At 38.4% G+C, this 9651-nt stretch overlaps 1 long non-coding RNA gene across 1 annotated transcript; it reads left to right on the forward strand.

Annotated features, from left to right (window-relative positions):
- Positions 1-2949: 2949 nt before the first annotated feature.
- On the forward strand, positions 2950-9094 carry LOC123603587. The gene is made up of 2 exons (XR_006714953.1): positions 2950-3078; positions 8737-9094. It is a non-coding gene; the product is annotated as an uncharacterized LOC123603587 (long non-coding RNA).
- Positions 9095-9651: the final 557 nt, after the last annotated feature.

The following is a 9651-nucleotide window of genomic DNA, read 5'->3' on the forward strand; positions in this document are numbered from 1 at the left end:
CTTGTGCCAGTACCATACTGTCTTGATGATTACAGCTTTGTAATACAGCTTGATGTCTGGGGTTGTGATGTCTCCTGCTTTGTTTTTATTTTTCAAATTGCTTTGGCTTTTCAGTGTCTTTTCTGGTTCCATACATATTTTATGACTGTTTGTTCTAGCTCTGTGAAGAATGCTTGTGTTATTTTGATAGCAATGGCATTGAATATGTAGATTGCTCTGGGTAGTATCGACACTTTAACAATATTTGTTCTTCCTATCCAGGAGCATGGAATATTTTTCCATATTCTTAGTTCAAACACAAGGCACTGATCTAAACATTGGAATTACCATAGCGAACAAAACAAATATCTGCTCTTAGAGTACTTGTATTCTGGCCAGAGGCAACAGATAATAAAAAGTAAAGAAAGCTAAAATAAATAGATAGGTAAGTATGGAGGTAGGTAGATTGATAGGTAGGTCGATAGATAGATGGTAGATAGGTAGGTAGATTGATGGATACATAGATAGATAAAATGCTATGGAGAACAATTAAGCAGGGAATAGTGTGTGGGTGTAGTAAATTAAATAGGATGGGCAGAGAAATCTCCACTGAGATTTGGGTAAAGGCCTACCGCCCCTTGACAACACAGAATTCAGTGATCAAGTAAGGGTGTGGCCAGAAGCATAAAATAAAGCTAGAGACAGTGAGGTACAGACACAAATTCCTGTAAGACCCATGGAAAAGTGAACCAGTCAATTGATGTAAATGGAGAATATAGTGGTTACTCAGCTCCACCGTTGCTGTCATGTAAGATCTGGGTCCAGTGTTGACAGATATGCTCTCTTCCAAGAGAAACTGGAAATCTGAATTTTTATGTAAAATATCCTGGTTTTGTTTTTTTTTTTTTTCAACGTTTATTTATTTTTGGGACAGAGAGAGACAGAGCATGAACGGGGGAGGGGCAGAGAGAGAGGGAGACACAGAATCGGAAACAGGCTCTAGGCTCTGAGCCATCAGCCCAGAGCCTGACGCGGGGCTCGAACTCACGGACCGCGAGATCGTGACCTGGCTGAAGTCGGACGCTTAACCGACTGCGCCACCCAGGCGCCCCAGGCTAATTTTATAATAATGAAGAAAAATCAGTAAAGTTAATTTTGAAAAAGTTTTAGGGAAAATTGAATCGGAATAAGCTGAGATGAATAAGCCCAAAGGACTTCTCGGAAAGATCTTTATAATTAGGGGTCTTTTTTTCTGTAATCATTCTCTATATAATCATTGTCTCATATATAATATTCTTCAAGATAAACAAAGATAAACCTGAAATATACACCCAAGCCTATCAATGATGAGACTGTGCTAGTGAGAAATGGTTCACATAAGAGTCCTCACCTGCAGGGGCACCTGGTTGGCATAGTCAATTAAGCATCTGAATCTTGATTTCAGCCCAGGTTGTGATCTCATGGTTCATGAGATTGAGCCCAGCATTGGGCTCTGTGCTGACAGCATGGAGGCTGCTTTGGATTCTCTCTCTCCCTCTCTCTCTGCCCCTCACCTGCTCATGCTTTCTCTCTCAAAAATAAATACATAAACATTAAAAAAAAAAGTCATCAAGTTGCAAAAGAATTATCTATGAAGAAAGAAACCTCTCCTAACATGGTGAATGTGCGTTTTAGAGGGAAAAGTAATCTTGTACATATTCTTTCTGCAAAAGCAATTATATTTCTTCACACAGAAATTGTTGCAAGGGGCATGCAAGTGCTATGAAATGGAAATACCAATACATTACTTTTGTTCAAAACATCTCTGCCTAGCACCCCAATCTCCCACATTCCTGAATAACATGATGAAATCTTCCAGTTATGCAAAAATTAAAAAATGAGATTTGTTCTGAATAATTCTTTATATTTTTGGCATGTTGTTTGTTCTCTTGCTATGAAGCAAAGAAATATGTTGGCCTGGCATATTTTATTATCTTTTCTTAGGCAGGATGGGGAAAATGTATAAATCTGCACACCCACAAATTTCATATTGAGGGTTAGAGGTATTTTGCAATAGTAGGACAGTGGCCCCTAAACAACACAGTTGCTTTGAAAAATAAATGTAACTCACTTTTGCCTACTTTCCAAAACAGATTTCCTTATTTGGTGAAAATGTTATGCGGGAAAAACCCACAAAAGAAGAATACGTATGACTTAAGTCATTGGGCTAGAGTTTATGACTTGACCAGCTGCTTGGCTATCACATCTAAGCATACTCAGCTCTAACAAAAATGTGCTTTTACTTCCCATATGCATTTATAAGTGGGAAATGAAGCATGATATACAATCCTCACGGTGAACTTGGATGCTCCTGGGGAAAACAACAAGCTCTGCTTTCTAGAACCATAAAACATCCAATCTGGAAGTTACCACAACAGTGCATCTTTCCAGTCCCTCAATAACACGAAGAAAATTAGGGCACCAGAGGCTGTCCTGACTTTAGCACTGAGAGTCCCATGTGCCAGGAAACCCCTCAGTTCTGAGATGGTTGGTCATCCTAATATTAGGACTAGATTTCAAGTCTTCTGATTATCGACTCAGTGATGTTTGTATCACACATCTTTGTATTTACTGATATTCTAGTTGATCTACCATTAAGGACAATCTGCAAATAAGTTTACATGCTAATTTTGCATTCCTTATATATTTAAGGACTGAGATAAAAATTTTGGTTTTGGTTTCCCCATACAGCTTTTAAAGGATTCTTCCCATATGAAACATGCCCTAAATATTATTTCACTTCCTTCTCTCTCCTGTCTCTCTTTTTATTCCTAGAAAGATGTAGATTTATGTTGTTATGCATGGCTTAAGCTGATAAATCAAATCAGTAGACATTTCAAGTAAACAAACAAAATGAATTTGAGAGGTTATAAGTGTTTGCAAGTGTCACCGTGGAGACCAGAGAATGGATTGTCACCATGGAGACTTGCATAAACACTGCCTGTAATGATTTCCATGGGGAATGAGATATAGAAGAGATTTGGGAAGGAGGACATATAAATGGAGCTGGCAGTAAGTACAGCCAGAATGAGTTGTGTAAGAAGCCTGGGGGATGCTAAAGTAAGTTGACAGTTTGAAATGTTTCTACGCTCACCACTGCTCCACCAGTGAACAAGAAAAAAACTTGAGGGAAGATCCCCAAATCTTAAAATAAAGAATTGGAGGTGATTTCCATCCATTCCTCCACTCCTTTGTTCACACTGGCTATCACTGTCATTATAACTAGTTCTGTACTGTGATGTGATAATAATGACAGCTAGTCTTTATTAAGTCTTACCACACTGGTGGGACTGCAATAAGCCTTTTATGGTTATTATCACATTGAATTCGAACATTTATAAGGAAATGAAAATATTATTCTCATTTTACCAATGAGGAAACTGAAGCACAGAGAAGGTCATACAGTTAAAAAATGGGGTAGAAAGGATTCATATGAGGCAGTCTGGTAACAGAGCCTATATTCCTAAGTACTTGTCTGATGAGAAGATAATGTCCTTGTCTATGAGACACTTTAAGTCTAAATAAGGAAGTAAACATAGTAATAAAGAATATCACTAGGACAATAATATGGATTTCCAGTACTTATACACATTTTAGTAATTATTTAATTACAGGGTAATGTCCAACATAAATCTTACTACTTTTCCTTTTTTTTACTCTGCAGTTATTATGTCACTGGGTTCTTAGTTGCAAAAACAGAATCCACATTAGCTAGCTAAAAGAGAAAAAGGATATATTAAAGTGTATCCATTTACTCATGGGATATCTGGGAGGGTCAGAGAGTCATACTTGAAAGCTATAGCACCCAAATTATTCCATCTTCCTATTTCAGGGTTACTAGGGTTTTGGGTTTTTTTACTTTTGTTTTAAGTTTTTATTTAAACTCCCATTAATTAACATACAATGTAATATTGGTTTCAGATGTACAATATAGTGATTGAATACTTCCGTACATCACCCTGTGCTCGTTATGACAAGCGCACTCCTTGATCCCCATTATCCCACCCTCTGGTAACCCATCAATTTGCTCTCTGTAGTTAAGAGTCTGTTTCTTGGTTTGCCCCTTTCTCTCTTTTTTTTCCCCCTTTGCTCATTTGTTTAGTTTTTAAAATTCCATATATGAGTGAAATCATATGGCATTTGTCTTTTTATGACTGACTTATTTCACTTAGCATAATACTCTCTAGCTCCATCCACATCATTGCAGATGGCAAGATTTCATTCTTTTTATGGCTGAATAGTATTCCATTGTATATACATGCATACCACATCTTCATCTATTCATCAGTCGATGGACACTTGATCTGTTTCTGTAATTTGGTTATTTTAAATAATGCTGCTATAAACATAGGGGTGCATGTATCCTTTTGAATTAGTATTTTTGTATTCTTTGGGAAAATACCTAGCAGTGCAATTGCTGGACCATGGGGTGGTTCTATTTTTAACTTTCTAAGGAAACTCCATATGTTTTCCAGAGTGGCTGCACCCGTTTGCATTCCCACCAACAGTGCAAGAGGGTTTCCCTTTCTCCACACCCTCGCTAACACCTGTTGTTTCTTATGTTGTTGATTTTCACCAATCTGACAGATGTGAAGTGATCTCTCATTGTAGTTTTTATTTGTATTTCTCTGATGGTGAATGATCTTGAGCATATTTTCAGGTGTCTGTTGGCCAACCGTAGGTCTTCTTTGGAAAAATGTCTATTCACACCTTCTGCCCATTTTTAATTGCATTATTTGTCTTGGGGGTGTTGGGTTTTATAAGTTCTTTATATATTTTGGATACTAACCCTTTATCAGATATGTCATTTCAAATATCTTCTCCCATTCTGTAGGTTGCCTTTTAGTTTTGTAGTTTCCTTTGCTATGCACAGTATTATTAGGCAGTTAAATCAAATTTACCTTAAAATGTTCATTTAAGCTTGCAGGTAGATCGACTCAAGGGTTGTGCTCAGTTGGATTAACACTGACTCGTCTCTATAAGCTCTAATTCTTCACAGAACACCTGTGGGCATCATTCCATGGCCAAGGCATTCTAACAGTTACAAAGCTTTGGAACAGGAATTTCTAGTGATCCCAGGAAGCTTTGTGTTGGGCCAATCAACCATCCCTGAGAAAGATTTTGAGGTTTGCCTGATAGCAAGGATCAACAGAATTCATTGTAATCTTAAAGGATAGCTATGTCGATAATCTTGGATAAAGTCCTTTGACTCAAATCTTGTGAAAGATTTATTTACAAATTATTGATACACACCATGAGAATTAGCCTTTATTTTGCACAGATAAGTACTCAGCAGAGAGCAAAATATATAGGACCTTTTCCTGAGAGGAAGCAAAGGACAATGAAAAGCGCAATGAATTTGGACTAAGAGCAAAGTTGTTGTGATTATGAAATTTAAACATATGGGGTAGTTCCTGGCACCAAGAAGATGTGCTATAACTAGTGGTTCACTTCCTCCAACACATCTAACCCAATGGTTCCTGCAAACATGAACAAATTATGGGCTAGGCTTGTGTAGGTCAGATTAGAAGTAGGTAATTTGTTTTTAACCATTTGTATGTTGTCAGTTATGTAAAGAAACCATTTCTCTTTTCTCATTGATTCAAAGTTTGTAGTCAAATATGTGACCCAACTCTATTTAGCAAATACATAGGATTTCATAGCATGAGTTTTGATACACTATACACCACTCTTCATCTTGCTTTTTAATCGTTATTTTCTCTTCTTCTCTTTTTAAAACTATTTGTATCTTATCTCACTATACTATATGCATCTTTTTGTACTTAAATCCATTTTTGGAAAAAAAAAAGTGTTAAAACCACTTTGCCACTCCGATATACCCCAGTCATTCTTACATGGCTCCAGAAGGCCCTTCTGGTGCCCTTCTTTGAAGGCTCTGTCCTTGTAGCCCCTCAAAACCATTCTCACTTGGCCCACATTTTAGACTGGCTGTGGAATCTTTTCTTCACTGTCATCCATCTGCTTTTATCTCTCAGAGATTTTGAATGATTTCTAGTCCCTTAGAATATCCCATTCTATTTCCCAGCACTGATTTGGATTTATTTTACTTTCTGTTTTTTTCTGCTATTTCTAGAGGTTAGAAAGGGAAGATGCAGCATGTGTTCAGTGTGCCATCTTTCCATGGTGGCCCCTATTCTCTTCTTCATTCCAAATCTGCATTGCCAATACTCCTCTGAACATGCACACTCAGATGCGCTACAGGAGGCTCTACTCACAATGTCCGAAATAAACACTTTACCTCAACCAGCTTCTATGCATCTGAGTGCATGCTGGCACACACTATGTACACATGCATGCCTATGTGTGCGTTCCCTGAATAACCGAGAAAGAAAATGCATTGTATCCTTGCTCTACTCCCTCTCTCATCCTTATTACACAATAAATGTCCAAACCTCTAGTTACTCCACATCGTGAATACGCATATCCATACATTCCTTGACATCTTTTTATTGCTGTAGCATGATAAAATCTGGTTTTATTCCTTCAGTCCATTCTCCAAACTGTATCCAAAATGAGATACCTAAAGGGCATCACCTTTCCAAAAATCCTCCTGGCTTCCAGTGCCTGATAGGATAAATCTCAACCCTTTATACAGTACCTTCTTTAGCATAGTACCACACAGTACCTCATTTGCCTCTGTACTCACTGCTCCTCAATATTAAAAGTTCATACTCAGCTACACATCTTCTGTTCTTTCGTACCTCCATATTTTTGTGTGTATTGTTCATTCTACTTAGAGCACTCTTCCTCACCTCAGCTCATCCTTCCTTCCTGCCTTCTTTCATTCTTCAAAAAATATCTTGTGATGCACATACTGTGTAAAGACACTGTTCCAGACACTGGACAAATTAGTCTTTGCCATTGCTTTTAAAATGTATTTAATTTAACAAACACTTCTATAACACTGTGAGCCAGGATCACTTCAAAAAGTCTGTGAGATTCCTTTCTAGTAGGAGACACACATCCAGATGACTTCTTCAGGATTCAACTTCCATCCTCTTGGACCTTCTTCTGAATCACCCAGGCTGAGCTCAGCCCAGTAAGTTCTGCATGGACAATTGCCCAAGCATGTTTCTGTGGTTGCCTCTGCTATGGGACTGTAAGGTCCCTGAGCGGACCCTTCTGTTTATCCCCTGAACAGTGTTGGGCACCTAATAAAAACTCAGTTAAGTGTTAATGAAACAACTGCCAAACTAACCAAATTTGATCTTGTCATTCTGCTCCTTAAAACACTTTGATGAGTCACCACTACTAAAGGCTTAAGTCCAAATTCCTTAGCCTGGCAATGCTTTGCAGGCTGGCCCCAACCTTTCCTTCTGGCCTCAACTTCCCCAGTCCCCAGTCATGTTCCTATTGCTCTAGCCACACCAAACTATTGCTCATGCTCCCAAAATAATGTTCTCTATAATTTCTCAAGTGCTAATACGAAATGCTCTACCTGACTTGTCAACCTTTCATAAAGTTTCATTTGTCCTTCATGACCAGCTCAAAGATCACACATCCACATGTGTTACATATTCACCCCTAGGACTTGTCACTCCTATATCCACATAGTCACATAGTTTTATTTATCCCATTGTACTGTAATGATCTATTTATGTATGTCTATCTCCCCCACATACACACACACTTATTCCATGGGCTTTGGGTTCTTCAAGGGCAAGAATTCTATTTTATTAATTATACTTTATTAATCTTTGAATTCTCTATAAATTCATATGAAACATATCTCAGCCCCTAAAATATATGGGCTAATTAGGTAATGTCTTATTGAAGGATTTAATGAATGGATAGGCTTGTGTATCCTTCACTCCTCTGTGTAGGACAACTGGAGAAGGACCAAACCTCAGCTTATCCAGTGTTTCTGCAGAAGGTAGAATTCAAGGTCTTATTCTCAAACCAAATTCGAAAGCTTTATATTCAAATGCTTTATTGACTGATCACTTATTCTCTATTTTTCTTAGTTTTCAAATATAAAAGATTATTTGTCTTTGGAGTTTTTTGTCCCATTTCTAGAAGAATAGTAAATCAGTACTGTCACCTGCTTATTACTTCTTACACATTCCATATACAAGAAAATATTAGTTTCTTGAAGGTAAATCTCCCTTATCCAATTTAAAATACCTTTAGGTAGTCGTTGGAAAGGACCATTTTAGCCTGTCTCAAGCCTATATATTGGTAAACAGGATGTTTTCAGTGAAAAACAGCCATAGCTGTAAAAAGCCTTTTAAGAAATGTAACCTATGTTTTCCCCAGGCCACATGAACCTCAGGGTAAAATGGGGTCATATTAATAGTAATAAAAAGTGTTGCTCTGCTTTGACCCCCACTTAGTATTATAGGATCTCAAACTTTTTGCAAAACTTTCTCTTCCATCCTTAGATATTTTGAGGGGCCCTAAGAAATATTTCAAATGTTTCAAAACAGTGAGTCCTGTCGGCATCCGTGTGGTATCCACCATGCTTCTTCTGGCCTCTTCTCTCACTTTCTGCAAGTTGCTGCTGCTGCTGTTGCCTGGCTCCTATTGTCCAAGTTGTTAATCAAAGGGCAACTCTGACACCTTCCATGGTTTCCGATGCCACTGGCCGACTCCTAACCTGTGGCACTGTCTCCTGCTGCCTTTGAAAACATCCTCCTTTTGTAAGAGTTATTGGTGCCATGCCTTATCTGCTTATGTACTGCACCATTGCTGCCCCAGGTGCTGCTACCACCACCTACCACCACCTACTATCACTTACCACTGCTGGTTACCACCTACTACCACCTATCACCACCTGCCACTGTGTGCCACCACCTACAACCGCCTGCTATCTCCTAGTATCACCACCTATGAGGATCTGCCAACACCTGCCACCACCTATCACCACCTCTTGCCACCACTATTACTGCTTCTTCTTGACACCTGTTGTTGTGTTCTACAGGCCCCAAAGCTGTGTGGAATGGGTTCCCAATCTCACCAATATTTTAAGGGCCATAGTTCTCTCAGTTTTAACTTTCAGACCCTTCTTACCTTATTACTTGAGTATAAATCCAAACAAGTTATATTTTGCAAGTGAGTTGAGTTTCATATTTTCGGTATCCTCATACTTACCCCTCTAATCCAGTGACCATACCCATCTTGTGCACCTGACTCATTCTTTGCTTAGGACTGTCTCACTCCCAGAAATTCCATAGCTACTTATACACATATACATGCTAAGCCAGCCTATGGTTGCATCACAGACACTCAAGCTAGCTTCAATTCATACATACATACATACATACATACATACATACATACTTGTTCTTATTGAAAGTATCAGAGAAAACTCAAAACTTATATGTTTTCTCTGGTACTCTGAAGTTTCTCTATTTTTCTCTGGTATTATGAAATTGCTGGTGGTGTGGAATTATTCTGAAAAGGTAAAAGCTGGCATTACTTCATTTACCTTGAGGAGTATCCATTGGGATAGCTCAAGATAAAGTTACGTCTTTTAAGACATGAAGTTATGTCCTTGTAGAGTGGAAGAAGTCCATAGGTAGGCAGTTAAGGGCTAGTGATGAAGCTTTGTAAGGTCACCAGCACCCATCTTTCAGCTCCTCCATCCTCAATACACACAGCACACCACAGGAC

This window comes from Leopardus geoffroyi, chromosome A1 (assembly GCF_018350155.1).
Source record: "Leopardus geoffroyi isolate Oge1 chromosome A1, O.geoffroyi_Oge1_pat1.0, whole genome shotgun sequence".
NCBI lineage: Eukaryota > Metazoa > Chordata > Mammalia > Carnivora > Felidae > Leopardus > Leopardus geoffroyi.